Raw genomic sequence first — 16,425 nt, 5'->3', positions numbered from 1 at the left:
CTCGCTCCGGCAGGCTGTCGCTCGCTCCGGCAGGCTGTCGCTCGCTCCTCGTCCCCGCCGCAGCATAGCTTTCTGAATGCGGGGCTTGAAATCCCCGCTTCCAGAAAGCTAATACACACGCCGGCAGCCATGACAGCATTGAATGGCTGTGATTGGCTAAAGCACACGTGGCTTCAGCCAATCACACTATTCAATGACATCATTGAATGGCTGTGATTGGCTGAAGGCGCACGTGTTAGCAATCACACCCATTCAATGATGTCATTGAATAGTGTGATTGGCTGAAGCCACGTGTGCTTTAGCCAATCACAGCCATTCAATGATGTCATGGCTGCCGGCGTGTGTATTAGCTTTCTGGAAGCGGGGATTTCAAGCCCCACATTCAGAAAGCTATGCTGCGGCGGGGACGAGGAGCGAGCGACAGCCTGCCGGAGCGAGCGACATCCTGCCGGAGCGCGACAGGACGCCGGGGGAGGTGAGTAATAAAATTTTTTTTTTTTCTCCACTGAATACCGGCGTATAAGGTGAAAGTTGGGGGGTCGTCTTATACGCCCCGTCGCCTTATACGCCGGTATATACGGTAGTTCTTTGGCATAAAATGTTTCACATTTTGGCACGGACCTTTATTGCGAAGAATTGCTATGCTTTAAATTTTTAGGCCACACTCACCACTTTCCCAAAAAGTGGGTGGAGCTCAATAAGAAGGTGTAGCCTTCCATAGCCTGACAGATTTATTGTAATTTACAACAGAGATCGACCTAAATTATGGTGTAAATCTATATATGGTGTAATGCTATAGCTAGCATAGAGTTAATTTTTGGAGCACAGACTGACAAAATGTGCATTCAATTTACTAAGAGGTGTGCACCGCTAAATGAATTTGCACTTGATATTATGGCAGGTGTATGAAACACATGCTTAGCAAATTTGTGTCATAGTGTTTAAAAACAAAACGATAGAATTCAGCATAATACAAATTACAATAATAAAAGAGAAAGGACGGTGGGATATGTTACCCCCGGGCTATAATAGAATATTCCAAAATACCTTGTGGAGAATGAACCAACAGAGGAGCCGGCAGTTCTGGGGGCCCAGAATAAAATAAAATATACTGTTGCAGGCAGGAATTCCAGCACAAGGCAGAGCCCCTTATTACTGCAGCAGAGGCATGATTCAATATCTTAAGAAAACAAGTGATTATGTGAAGAATTTTGTGGAAGTATAAGGTGAAAGAATCAAGTTTCTTTTGTTCTAAAGATTAGTGTCCTCTGCCGAGTCTTTGAGCAATGTAAACTCCTGACAGTGCTGAGCCAAGGGATGAGTCCTTTTTAATGGATCCATGTTGTACTGATACATAATAAGGTGCCCATAGCCTACTTTGGGCCAAGGGGTGGAGCTAGAGGGGTGCAGAGGTAACAGTTGTCTAAGGGGGTCCAAATGACTCTACACATAAGAAGTCACCACTATTATAAATGGCACCATGGAAAGTAGGGGGTCCTGTTACAGATTTTGCATTGGGGCCCAAGTTACGCCTCTGTATGGAGCCATTGTGTACTTCCATGAGCCTCCAATTTTGTAGGAAGGTATGCAAAATCCATACAATTTGATGAGAAAACAAATGTGACTTACTTTTTTTTACAGATGTAGGAATGGATAATTGTATCCGCACTCCAAGGAGGAATCAATAATAATGCATATTATAGTAAATGGAAATGGACTCACCTCATGTGGGGAGTGCGTCTCGATGACAGGTCTCCGTGCCGAAGGTCCAAGTAGGCCCCTAGGAATAGTCACAAACACCAATCCCCACCAGGTCGCAGACAGGAAGGAAAAGTGACAATGGAGATACCCAGGGTTTCAGACCTCGGTCATAGAGCATAGAGACAAGGAAGTGGAAAAGGTCCTGTGCTACTATGTGTGTTTGACCAATAAACAATTAGTAATTTAACTTACTTCACAGAGGAGACTAGAAGTCTACCAGGTCTGCTCTAAATCCAGGTTCACGTATCAGTCACAAATGGATGAGAAGGATGCCTTCTGTGGTCTGCCCGCCACTTAATTCAACCTTGGTATCCAATGGTTAAGACTTGTATGCTTTGCTGTTTTACTGGTCGGATGTGCTCAGTGCCTTTCTCCATCGGAGCATGAAGACGGCAAGTAGAAGTTTGAAGACTTGAAGGCACTGAGCACGCCCGACCAGAAAAACAGGTCGTAACCATTAGATACCAATGGAGAACTAAATGGGGGGCAGACCACAAAAGCCATCCTTTTTACCGATTTGTAACTGGCACGTGAACCTGGGTTTAGAGGAGACCTGGTGGACTTCTGGTCTCCTCTGTAAGTAAGTTAACCCTTTCCAATCCAATTTGTATCCTGGTTTTCCTAGTGAGCTTACTCTTTTTCTACTGTTATACAACAGCGCTATATGCTGGCTAAAGCCAGTACTGCATGAGGTGACATGTTGGATAGACTTGACAGCAGAGAGGCTGGCAATATACAATAAGAGAACCCCGACGGACGTCTTCCAACATCGGAGCTGTACAGCCTTAAATCATAATGTCTTCAGATGTCAGACAGTGGATTGGAAGGGGTTAAATTACTTCCTTGTCTCTAATTACAGATGTACGCTCTGCAAGAAGCACTGCTCAGTACATACCGTTCCTACAGCTTTGTAATATGAACCCTTAGGGACTCTACACATCAGGCCCATGTACTTACATGGAATGATGAACCCTAAGAGTCGTGTGAGACCTACTATCAGATGGCCAAGAGGGTTATTGAATGGGTTGGGAATAAAGATGAGCGAACGTGTCCGTTACGGACACATCCGCACCCGGACACCGGCTTTAGCGAACACTGCAGTGTTCGCGCGTAAGTGTCCGGGTGCCGCCGGGGGGCGGGGAGATGCGCGGCGGCGCGGGCGGCAGTAGCGGGGAACAGGGGGGAGCCCTCTCTCTCTCCCTCTCCCCCCCACTCCCCGCCGCACCCCCCCGCGCTGCCACGGCGGCCCCCGAACTTTTTCGCCCGAACACCGAGGTGTTCGCAAAGTTCGGTGTTCGGGCGAAAAAGGGGCGGGGCCGAACGTGTTCGCTCATCTCTAGTTGGGAACTGTATAAGCACATAAGGAGTTAGTCTCAGATAGCAAGCCATGGGCTCACTAGAAGAAATGATAATTGTCTACAATCATATATTTTTAAATTGAATTGTATAGGCTGCTGTTATAACTGAAATCGTAAGCATTGCTCTGACCAGAACCCTCTATAGCCATTGATTCATAAATGATAGCATGTGATCTGCTCTATTGAAGTTGCACCAATCATTGGATTCTCCAAACCACTCGTCAACCAAAGGCATGTTTTATTTTGACCCCCAATCTGAATTTTGATAGCTTCCTAAATGGGGATCCTTACAGGGGTACGCACAATGATACTGTTAGGATTAGCAGCATCTGCACTTGCTGCTGCAGGTCTGGGATCTGCACTCGCTGCCTTTTGCCTAGGTCTGGCTGCTGGCAGACTCCCCGCCCCAATCAGCTGCTGGGGCGGGAGTTCTGACAGCATTTAAACGTGCCTGTTTCTCTCTAGCATTGCCAGTGTTAGTTTTGGATTTCCTGCTACACCAGCGTACCTCATACTTCTGACTCCTGACTCCTGTTACTGACCTTCTGCCTTTGGACCTGACGTTGCCTTTGCCTGACCCTCTTGTACCGCGTACCCTCTTGTTGCTGACCCGGATTGTCTGACTCTCCTTGCTGTTGTTTGTTCCTGTGCCTGTCTGTTCGTTAGTCCCCGTGTCCCCCTTCCTTAGTGAGTGTAGGGACCGTCGCCCAGTTGTCGCCCTGGGGCTTAGCCCAGGGGGGCAAGTAGGAAGGGACAGGGGTTGCGGGTATTTTCAGGGACCTCCAGTTTCCCGGACCCCGCGTCCTGACAGTAACACTGGCCGAACGGAAGTCGGTTCCCTACATCCGACCAGCAACCTTGAAACCCACTATGGAGGCTGTGGCGGCTTTAGCCAACCAGGTACAGACTCTGACGGACCTGGTCCAGGACCTGACTGCCCGCCAGCAGCTTCAGGAGCAGCGAGGGGCTTCTAATATGATGCAGCTCCCTGCCACTCCTGGTACGGTTTCTGAACCCCGAGCAACACCTCCTGACTTCTTTTCCGGTGAGAGAAGTCAGTTTTTTGTGTTCAGAGAAGGCTGCAAGCTTTATTTTGACCTCCGACCCCACACCTCTGGCACAGAGTACCAGAAAGTGGGTTTCGTGATAACTCGCCTGAGGGGAGAACCCCAAAATTGGGCCTTCTCCTTACCAGCTGACTCCCCCACCCGACAGTCACTAGACGCCTTTTTTGCTGCTTTGGGCCAGCTGTATGACGAACCCGACCGTGCTGCCTACGCTGTCGCCAAACTGTTGTCCTTGCGACAGGGTCAGAAGGTGGCAGAAGATTATTGCTCCCAATTCAGACAGCACTGCACTGAGTCGGGGTGGAACGACTCAGCCCTCAAGGACTTGTTCTTGACTGGTCTATCTGAAGACCTAAAGGAGCTGCTGGTGGCCCAGCCGGAGCCTGGTACCTTGGAACAAGCAATGTCGTTAGCCATCCGAGCCGACCGGCGCCTGAGGGCCAGACTATCTGCTCGGCCCAGTCTGATCCATCCGGCCTTCCCGGCCACTTCTGCGGCAAGACCGACAACCTCACCTCCCCCCGCTGAAACCATGGAACTGGGGACGATGTCACCTAAACAGCGAAGGGAATATCGGTTAAACAAGAACCTTTGTTTCTATTGCGGAGAGCCTGGTCATCGCATCGCTACCTGCGGGAAAAGACCTCGGCAGGAGAAACTTCCGCTCCTAGGCAGTTGTCAAGAGGACTGTCTAGGGGCTCAGGTACCCCCTGTTGTGTCTAAAATGTTCTTGCCCTGCGTTTTGAAGCTCCGTTCCTTCTCTCGTGCAGGACAAGCCTTTGTTGATTCTGGGGCAGCAGCAAACTTTGTGAACTTTGATTTTGTGGCTCAGATTTTTGGTTCCTTGCTACGTTTAGATCCTCCTATTCAGATTGCAGGGGTAGACTCCACTCCCTTGCATGCCGGCCTCGTCAATCTTGTTACCCCAGAGTTGACATTCACCATTGGAGCCCAGCATACTGAGACTTGCACCTTCCTCGTTATGAAAGACTTGTCGGTGGACATAGTCTTAGGGCTCCCTTGGTTAAGAGAACACAATCCCATTATTAATTGGGACACGCTGGAGCTGGTCAAGTGGGGGTCCCACTGTACTAATCACATGAATCCAGTGCACCTGGATACTTCTGTTTTGGAGGGGGTCGAGTTACCAGACTATATTAATGAGTTTTCTGATGCTTTCTCCAAACAACTCTCTGAAGGATTGCCTCCTCTTAGAGAATTTGATTGTGAAATTGATCTGACCCCAGGTGTTAAACTCCCAAAGGGTCGGATCTACAATGTAACTGTTCCTGAGAGAGAGTCCAGAAAGGACAATATTCAGGACAGTTTGACAAAGGGATATATCACTACACCATGTGATATTCAGATGGATCCCATTAGGGTGAAAGCTATCACGGAATGGGCTCAGCCAGTTACCCTAAAAGCCCTGCAGCGCTTCCTGGGGTTTGCTGAGTATCATCGTAAGTTCATTAAGAACTTCTCCGTGGTGGCTAAGCCTTTAACGGATCTCACCGGAAAGGGGGCGGATGTGAGTAATTGGTCGCCAGATGCACTTGCGGCCTTCACCACCCTGAAGGCTGCTCTCTCTTCAGCGCCCGTCCTCATCCAACCTGATCTATCCAGTCCGTTCGTGGTGGAGGTAGACGCCTCCGAGTTTGGAGTAGGAGCGGTACTGTCCCAAGGTACCTCCACACTCACAAACCTTAGGCCTTGTGCCTACTTTTCCAGAAAATTCTCCTCTACTGAGCGTAATTACGACGTAGGTAACCGGGAGTTACTAGCTATTAAATGGGCTTTTGAGGAATGGAGGCACGTCCTGCAAGGTGCCCTCCATCAAATCACTGTACTTACAGACCACAAAAGCCTCATGTATCTAGACTCCGCCAAGAGGTTGAATGCTCGACAAGCCCGCTGGGCTGGGTTCTTTTCACGGTTCAATTTTGCAGTGACTTACAGAACTGGTTCAAAGAATGTTAAAGCAGATGCCTTGTCTAGGAGTTTTTGTACCCCGGAACCTGCAGAATCCACTGAATTTGCATTCAATATTCATGACAATTCGTCTTCCCAAGTTTCGCCGTTTCTCTGTAATTATGGTTTCCATCCTCGATTTGCACTCTCTACGCCTCCTGTTTCGAACACTCCACCCGCTAATACTGCTATTGATGAACTGTGCACAGTTTGGGCCCAGGTTCATAAGAACCTTCAGGGTTCCCAGGAGAAGGTACTTAGTGCGTTTCTTATTAGACTGCCTATCACTGCACCTTTTTTGGTTGGGGAGCAAGTTTTATTGTCTTCTAAGAATTTGAGACGGAAGGTTCCGTCTTTAAAACTTGCACCGCGGTTTATTGGTCCTTTTTCTATTTTGCAGGTTATTAACCCACTGGTTTATAGATTGTCTCTTCCGGGCTCTTGGAAGATTCATAATGTTTTTCATAAAAGCTTGCTAAAAAGATATGTGACTTCAGTTTTGCCCACCCGTGACCCGCCCTCTCCTACGCTGGTGCAAGGAGAATTTGAATTTGAGGTGGAAAGTACTGTTGACCCCAGGCGGGTTCGGCGCTCTATGCAGTATCTGGTCCACTGGAGAGGGTTTGGCCCTGATGGACGGACTTGGGTTCCTGCCAGAGATGTTCATGCCCCACGTCCGGTCCGATTATTCCACAGGGCCCTCCCTCTTAAGCCAGCTCTGGGTCTTGGGGGTCCAGTGTCCCCCCGTAGAAGGGGGGGTACTGTTAGGATTAGCAGCATCTGCACTTGCTGCTGCAGGTCTGGGATCTGCACTCGCTGCCTTTTGCCTAGGTCTGGCTGCTGGCAGACTCCCCGCCCCAATCAGCTGCTGGGGCGGGAGTTCTGACAGCATTTAAACGTGCCTGTTTCTCTCTAGCATTGCCAGTGTTAGTTTTGGATTTCCTGCTACACCAGCGTACCTCATACTTCTGACTCCTGTTACTGACCTTCTGCCTTTGGACCTGACGTTGCCTTTGCCTGACCCTCTTGTACCGCGTACCCTCTTGTTGCTGACCCGGATTGTCTGACTCTCCTTGCTGTTGTTTGTTCCTGTGCCTGTCTGTTCGTTAGTCCCCGTGTCCCCCTTCCTTAGTGAGTGTAGGGACCGTCGCCCAGTTGTCGCCCTGGGGCTTAGCCCAGGGGGGCAAGTAGGAAGGGACAGGGGTTGCGGGTATTTTCAGGGACCTCCAGTTTCCCGGACCCCGCGTCCTGACAGATACAGTATTTAATATGAGTAACATGACAAGAGTTGTATGAAGTTTTTTGCGGGTAGGAATGTATTGGTCTTTTCCCTAAGCTGATTTACATATGGATTTCCTGCAGGCTTTTCTTACATTTGCATAGAACATCATCTGTAGGTAAACTTCCTGGTGACTAATTTCCTTACACTAGCACATCTCGAACACAGCATTTACTGGGAGTCCGAAATCCCTCACATACAGAAATAAAAGTTATAGCAGAATATGTTCATTTGTCTTTGTCAGCGAAGATTAATTTTGACCAGATTAATTCATGTAACCCAGCATCTAATAATCCAGAAGATCTGATTACTTCACATCTATCAGTTCAACAGATCCCATTGGTGTCCTGAAAGTGAACACACACAAATTCAGTGACATTCCTTAAAACAGGAGGTTTGTCATCATGACACTGTAGTTGCTATAGGGGGCACACTGGCAGTGGGACCACTGTGTGTATTACCATATGGCACTGCAATACCTACTGGGGGGCATGATGGTAATTTACTGGGGAAACTGGGCTTTCAGAGGCACTATGATTGCCACTGAGGATAATGTGATTAGCTATAGTGCTCTGTATCTTACTATGTATCTTACTGGAGACAACTGGGGCCTTTATGCAGAGTCCGAGGAGCAGGGCCTCAGCTGAGGAGACAGCGGGGTAGAGAGATAACCCTGTCACAGAGCTCTACCGTCTCCTCCCTAAGGGTAGCTCGGGAACCGGCCCTTATACTGCTGGGGGAGATCAGTGCTGCTGGGAAAAGTAACCATGGTTACCTGTAGTCCAACTTGTCACTCGTGACGCCAGCGTTCCATCCTCTGCGGTAGATTCCTCCAAAGTCGATTCCAGTAAATAAAGTAGTCCATGCACAAAGTACACTTTTCTGAACAGGAACCGGGAATGTTCAGTTCTGCTCATTTGCTTAAACATACAGTATATCAATAATAACAGCCCAACAATTCTTACAGTGGTGATGCAGGGGGGATTCACAGGGTATTTGTATCTCTACAGTCCCAGTTATCTGTAGGCATTAACTCTCCCGGTAACTCTCTCTCTCCTGCTAGTCACTCACACGCTTGCTAGCGGCTCCTTTCTCCCTCTTCGGACTTACGCGGTTTCCACATATTTCTTCCAGTCCGGGTACATTCAACTCTTTTAGAGATGGAGGCTAAGGGGAATTTCTTTACAAGGCTAGGCCCAGGAGGGAACAACGGACCACCTCTCAGACTCCTCCATTTCTAACCCTTCGGCTCTTTTCTCTCAGAACTTCACTCTCTGCACTTCATTCTCTATTCTGGATTGAGCTTCTCCCTTCTTTCTTTCCTAATCATGTTACCACTTTTTTATACCATACCAGACAAAAAATATACATTTTCCAGACATGACCCAGACATTAATCCATTCATGCCTGCATACATCCAATACACATAAACCTGAAGCATTCCACAAACAAGACAGTGCACAAGACAAACATAGAACATTCTGGAGGGGACCCCATTAACTTTGGGACACTACAGTCACTAGGAACACTGTGGTTATTACTAAGGCATTTTGCCTTTTACTGGGGCCATTTAGTTGGTAGATTATTGAGGGGCTTGTGGCTGGGTGCACTGAGCTGTTCCTACTAGTACTATGGTTGGTATTCCGGGCACTATAGTTGTTAATGGAGACTCTGTGTATGGGAGTTACTGGAGACACAGTAAGTGTTACTGGGTGCATTATGTAAATCTAGATGGGGCACAGCTAGGTACGTGAAGATGAGGTGCTTGTGAAAAGCTACTGGTCCCAAATTCAAGAATAGAATATAATTACAGCACACTCTGACGGCGTTCACTTTGCTTGATGTGACTTTTTATTAAAGTGCTCAGAGACAAACACAATTTGCAAAAAACCTATTTGTAGATAATCATAGATGATGCAACATTAATGATGTTTAGTCGCAATGGACCGTATTCAAGTAATCAGAGTGGTGGATGTGGCGGTTATAGATGGAAGCTCATCTCAGATAAGAAAATAAGTTGACAGCATCTTTGGATAGGCCATCAACACTTTAGAATCCTAGAATGGTAGAGTTGGAAGAGACCTCCAGGGTCATCGGGTCCAACCCCCTGCTCAATGCAGGATCACTACATCATCCCAGACAGATATTTGTCCAGCCTTTGTTTGAACACTTGCATTGAAGAAGAACTCACTGCCTCCCGTGGTAACCTGTTCCACTCATTGATCCCCCTCACTGTCTGATATCTAATCTGTCTCCTCCCTTTCAGTTTCATCCCATTGCTTCTAGTCTTTCCTTGCGTAAATGAGAATAGGGCTGATCCCTCTGCACTGTGACAGACCTACAGCTGTTTGTAGACAGATATTAAGTCTCCTCTCAGCCTAAACATTCCCAGTTCCTTTAACCATTCCTCATAGGACATGATTTGCAGATCGCTCACCATCTTGGTAACTCTTCTCTGAACTTGCTCCAGTTTGTCTGTGTCTTTTTTAAAGTGGGGTGCCCAGAATTGGACACAGTATTCCAGATGGCATATATCTATATTATTCCCCAAATGCACACCATTCGCAACCTCATTGGTTGTTTGGATTTACTCATTCCCGGTGATTGGTTATTTGGGTTGCCTGATTCACGGTGATTGGTTATTTCGTTTGCCTGCTTCACAGTGATTGGTTGTTTAGGTTGGCTCATGTAGAAGTGGGGAGTAATAGGCTAATATGCTTCCAGATGAGGTCTGACTAAGGAAGAGTAGAGGGGAATAATTACCTCACATGTTCTACACTCTATACTTCTCTTAACCCCTTAAGGACCAGACACTTTAGGGATTTTACCCACATGGTGGTTTTACTGCCCTATTTTTTTCCTTGAGCTACCAAAATTATTTTTGCTGTGTTTTTTTCCCGTGACATATAGAGCTATTTTTTTTAAAATATTTTTTTTCTAAATTTTTTTTACAGTTTTATTGGGGCTAAAAAAATGATATTTTTAACATTTATAGTTGTTTTTTTTTAAAAAAATTAGTAAATTTACGCTAAAATAAATTATGGGAACGGTTTCCTCATTTTGTTTTAGTCGTTTTGATATATAATATTTATGGTATCAGATTACAGGGCGTATACAGTTTTGGTTGGCATCGGTTTTGGATCATTATCTTTTTTATATAATTTTTTTTATTTTATTCAGTAATTTTTCTTTTACTTATTTATATAAACATTTTTTGTTACCATCTATGATCCCCATGACGTCATATAAGACCCCTGGGGGACATTCACATGGTCTTTTTTTTTTATTAGACACGTTTCCATTGTAGCTGGGACATCCGTTTTAGTGAATATAGTCATTAGTAGAGCTGATCAGGATCTGTGAGGACCCTGCAGCTCTGCTGTAATAGGCCATGTGATCACCGTTTAGCATAGTGGAAATTATACTTCCACTTTCACTTCTTAATACATAGCGCTCGTTGACCACTATGTAACCATTAAAAGAGAAGGCAGAAGTGGTTAAAAACTGCTTCTCCCTTCTCCTCCGGGCACTGGCGTAACTAGAGAGGATGCAGGGGATGCGGTTGCGCTCAGGCCTAGGACCCTTAGGGGGCCCATAAGGCCTCTCTTCTCCATATAGGGAGCCCAGTACTATGAAGAAACCATTATAGTTGGGGGCCCCGTTACTGGTTTTGCATTGGGGCCCAGAAGCTTCAAGTTACGCCTCTGCCTCCGGGTTCTCAGCTGTGACTAACAGCTGAGGACCCAACCTGCTCCTGCTTGATTACAGGAGCGGAGGCTTTAATCCCACGCCATATTTTTGCTATCGACCGGGATTAAAGCCCAGGACCAAGTGCTGTATATCTACAGTGCTTGGTCCTTAGGGAGTTAATACATCCCTGAATAGTTTTTCGCTTTTTTTGCTGCTGCATCACATTGTGGACTCATGTTCAGCCTATGATCTACGGTATTAGTATAGCAAAGTGTTTTTCACATACACTGCTGTTTAGTTCAATTCATCCCATCCTATATGTGCTTTTTTTCATTTTTCTTGCCCAGATATAGGAATTTTGCACTTCTTGTTAAATACCATTCTGTTTGTCACTGCCCACTGTTCAAGCTTGTTCAGATCTTTTGGAATCCTCTCTCTTCTCTACTGTAAGCTATCTCTCCTAGCTATGTGGCATCTGCAATTTTGATAGCTCCCCTTAATTCCCTCCTCCAAATCAGTTCTGACCAACACTGGGCCTAGGACAGAGCCTTGTGGTCCCACTTGACACATTCTTCCAATTGGATGTGCAGCCATTTATGACCACTCTTTGAGTACTTGGAAGCTAAAAATATTGACACAATGACACACAGGATCTTAAGATCTATGACAATGGTACACCGGTGCACTGACACTCAAGGTCTAAAACATTATTATCCTAATCCTAATGTTAGTTGTGAAAATAAATATGAATTGGTGTGACCCCCACAATTTATACACTGACTCTGGGTCAATGGATAATGGCACATGAGATGAGAGTACAACCCACACTATTTTATGGATACAGAAAAATTATACTCCACTTCTAATATTTAGTGTTTATAGCAATTGCAAAAAGCAGTGAAAGCACGTACAAATCAATAGAACCACAGAAATATAAGATTTGTGCATTTAAGACAGTCTAAATGGTATTAATGTTGCTCTTCCCTTTCTGTGTAGTTTGCCAACACTGTGTTACTGTACTCTTAGAGATCACCATTCCCCCTCCGCTGGATCAGTAAATGGATGGAGGAATCGACCTGTTTATTCCTGAGACATTAAAGAGCAGCTGTATCGCTGATCAAGGGACACCAGCCAGGGACTTGGTTAGGGACTAATGTGAACCATATGTATGGTAAAATCTAAGATCTAACTAGTTTGACCACAAGAGACAAGAACTGAAATCTCACATACTCATCCACGGCGGCGCAGGTCTGCAATCAAACAGCACGACGCGAACAGAATGGTTGCTGTATTTCAAAGCAATGCTAATCTGCCTCTACAAACAAGTCCGTGTTGTAATCAGGCCGACGCAGCGACATGTAATAGTCACCGTGTTGTAATCAGGCCGGCACAGCGACGTGTAATAGTCACCGTCGTCTTCACTGAAACAAATTAGATCACAAATGGGTTTTTGTGTCTTCGTTGCAGTCACCAAAATCAAGGAAAGATGAACAATTTAAGTTGTCTGCTGTCTACACAAATGTGCTTTAAGCAAACTCATTAAATGGCTTTGCTAATGATGGTGTAAGAGGCCTAGATGGGAGGCAGATCCCCTTCATGTGTATGATTAAAGTGAATGCCCCGTGTTGGGGGGTTGTGAATGGACTCTTCTATACAGTGTTGGGCTGAAGCTAAATGGGGTCCATGTCAGTAAGAGTCTGATCACCAACAGAAGTGATACCTGTTCATTCATCAGAATGTAATTATCACTGCAATGAAGGACTGACTCTAACGGTACATATAATTATACACCTGAAGATACCCAGGTTATACCAGGACCTATCTTTCCACTGTATTTTCTTTCAAACTCCTCGCTATGTAGTTGCGCATATGGCCGTCTGAAACCACCCTTAGTGCTCTTTCACACGGGTGTAGGCGTTTTTACGAGCATCCAACTGCGCTGTAAAAACGCGTGAATGGGAGAGCAAATCTGCTATTTATGCACCTGTTCAGATGGCTCGGGCCCGGCACATATATGCCAAGCCAGAGATACCATCAGGTGGGGGGAGACAGTTTAACTTTGCTAAACTGCCTTCTCCATTTCCAGCCCCTCGCCGGCTCTCAGCAAGGGAAGAGGGCAGGACAGGGCGGGAGCTAGTGTGCTAAGCTCTCGATCCCTCTCCGCCCCTTGTAGGCAGCCAGCAATGAGAGGGGGCAGGATGGAATGGAGCTTAGCAACTAGCTCCCGCCCTGTCCCGTCTCACCCCCCCCCCCCATTGCAAACAGCCGGCAAGGGGTGGAGAGGAGGAGAGAAGGGGGAGGGAGTTTAGCAGTCATGCTGCTAAACTCCCTCCCATCTTCCTTCTCTGACAGCTGTCATAGGATCCCATCGGAGTCTATGGCAGCGGCCGCCATATTCTGCCCAGAGAGATAGTTCCAGGACTATCTTTTCTGTTTGGTGTAAAAGTGCCTGGCTGAAATGCGCTATTTTGGCCGGCCGGGCTCTTTTACGTGGTGAAAAAACGCCTATCTGAACTGATGCTTTGGAATTCAATGCATCAGATGGTAGCGTATATTAGTCGGCCGTGAAAACAGAATACTGAGTAGAATCTAAATTACCCATCTGTCTATATCAGTGATTCCCAACCGGGGTGCCGCGGCACCGAGAGGCTGCCAGGGGTGCCGCGGTCACGTCAGCACTGGTGTATTACGTCGCCACCGGAAGTTAGGGGTGGGGACATAATACACTAACAGTGACATTTGCTGACGCCCGCAGCTTGTGATAGGCTGTGGGCTCTCTCAGTCAAATGTGTTCCAGCCCCCTGCTGCCCTTTCTGCAGAATGTCCCCGTGTCGGTCCTCTTGCTCCTCCCTTTGCCGCTGCTGTCTTCACTCTCCCCCGGCTGGCCGTGGCTTTTCAGCGGGGTACATAAGGGTTTTTTGGATCACTTTTATTGCGTTTTTTGGGAATCAAAGTAAAAAAAATAAGCATTTTGCCTTAGTTTTTTAGGTTTGTTTTTTTTTTTACACTTTTTTGACATGCAGGATAAAGAGTGTATTTATTTTGCTGTACACGTAGTTACAGATACAATGATACCAAATATGTGGGATTTTTTATGCTGATAGGGTAAAAAGCACAAAAAGGGTTTTTTAACATTTTTCTTTTTTTTACACTATTTTTAACATTTTTTTAACATTTTTCATTTCCCTCTTGGAGATTTGTACCATAGCTGCTATGATCCCTATGATCAAGCACTACAGGACCCATTGGCTCTCCGTGATTTCATCGCGAGAGTCTGATAATATCAAAGAGGGAGCAGGCTCCCTATGTGAACCCTTTGCATGCCGCCATCTCGATAGATCGTAGTGTGTAAAGGGTTAACAGCGGCGGTCTCTGTCCCGATGCACTCCCGCTATTGCAGCAAGAGGCCGGCTATCAGTGACAGCCACTGCTGGTTAGTGCGGACTCTCTTCTGATCCCGCGCTATCCCCAGGGCGTAAGTGTATGTCCTGTAGCGCTAAGTACCCTGCAGCCAAGACATACAATTACGTACTGTGGCGTTAAGGGGTTAATAACAAGGCAGGAAAACAACATTTTAATTACGGGGACAAAAAGACAGCATTATTAATAACAGGGTATTATTAGAAAAAGTTACATTATTACAGTACAGAGTGCGGTCAAAGACTCTGATTCCAGCGCTATAACTCTATACTGAGATAACAGTAGCATACTCGAATGGGAAGTCAGGGATGCGCTACGCGATGGTATGTTGCAGTATTGCAGCTGGTGGCAGCAACGGATTATGCAATAATAAGAGAGTGACGCAAGCCGGGAGGCTGAATCCAGCGAGCGTGCCGGCTGACCACTATTGGTGCTATTTCCATTGTTTCTATGCAGTCCAGGTGGGATCCAGCTTGTGATCATTTCCCTGTACCCTCTCCAGCCTGCTAATCAGACTCAACAGCCTCATTGACAATCAATTTTAGTTTGCCATCTGCAAAGACTGACAGGTTCCCGGCTCCGGCAGCTTGCTGGGGGATTGAAGACACCTAACATCCGTTTTACCGCACCCGGCGCACGCGTTTGAAGTTTTATATCTTATAACAATATTTCATCATCCAGGAAAATATTTGATCGCGGCTCCTGACATCTTCATTCTATTCCGTTCTTGTTTGGCAACTTCTTGGGGAGAATGTAAAACTGTTACTTTTTCAGCCTGCTATAAAAGTCCCGAAATAGTAACATTATTTAGAAATTTAAAGGGATACAATATCTCTGTGCAATATTGTTACTATGTGAAGGAGAACCTCTCATCAACTATATGCAGCATTAACTGAGTTAGGGTGCTTATTATTTGGGTGAGACTCTTTTCATACTCCCATGGTCCCCCGTTCCCGTCGTGTCCGCCGGGGCAGTCAGCACATGCACAACGGTGTCACTTTTTCAGAAGGCTGTATAAACAGACTCAATTCATCTCTATGCTATTGTGCACAGCCTTCTGAAGAGAGTCAAGTTGGCTGTGCATGCGATGAATACATCGGGGGGGGCACCGCAGGAATGAGGAACACCGTGAGGGTGAATAGAGGGTCCACGTCACCTAAACTATAAGCACCCTAACTTAGTTTATGGAAGGTAAACATATTTTAAGGGCTCATGTCCACGGGGAAAATAGGATTTAAGATCCGCAGCGGATCTCCGGCATGCGGATCCGCATCCCATAGATATGCATTGACCACCCGCGGGTAGATAAATACCCGCGGATCGTCAATAAAAGGGATTTAAAAAAAAATGGAGCATGGAAAAATCTGGACCATGCTCCATTTTCGTGCGGGTCTCCCGCGGGGACGGCTCCCGCGGGCTTCTATTGAAGCCTATGGAAGCCGTCCGGATCCGCGGGAGACCTAAAATAGGAATTTAAAGTATTTACCTATCCGGCGCGGGCGGGGAATGTCAGCTGTTCCTCACGGCCGCATCTTCCTTGCTTCGGCTCGGCGGATGTGCCCGGCGCATGCGCGCGGCACGTCGACGACGTGCCGGCGACGTGCCGCCGGCGTCAGGAATTCATCCGCCGGCCGAAAATGAAGATCCGGCCGTGAGGAACAGCTGACATTCCCCGCCCGCGCCGGATAGGTAAATGCTTTTAAATTGCTATTTTCGGCGCTCATGTCCGCGGGGCAGGAGGGACCCGCTGCAGATTCTCCATGGAGAATCTGCAGCGGATCTGATTTTCCCCGTGGACATGAGGCCTAAGGGCTCCTGCACACTTGCGTTTTTCTTGCGCGTTTTTCACGCGATATCGCTGCGTTTTTTTTCACGCGATTGT

This window comes from Eleutherodactylus coqui, chromosome 13, assembly GCF_035609145.1.
Source record: "Eleutherodactylus coqui strain aEleCoq1 chromosome 13, aEleCoq1.hap1, whole genome shotgun sequence".
NCBI classification, from domain to species: domain Eukaryota; kingdom Metazoa; phylum Chordata; class Amphibia; order Anura; family Eleutherodactylidae; genus Eleutherodactylus; species Eleutherodactylus coqui.
This window is presented reverse-complemented; position numbering follows the sequence as displayed.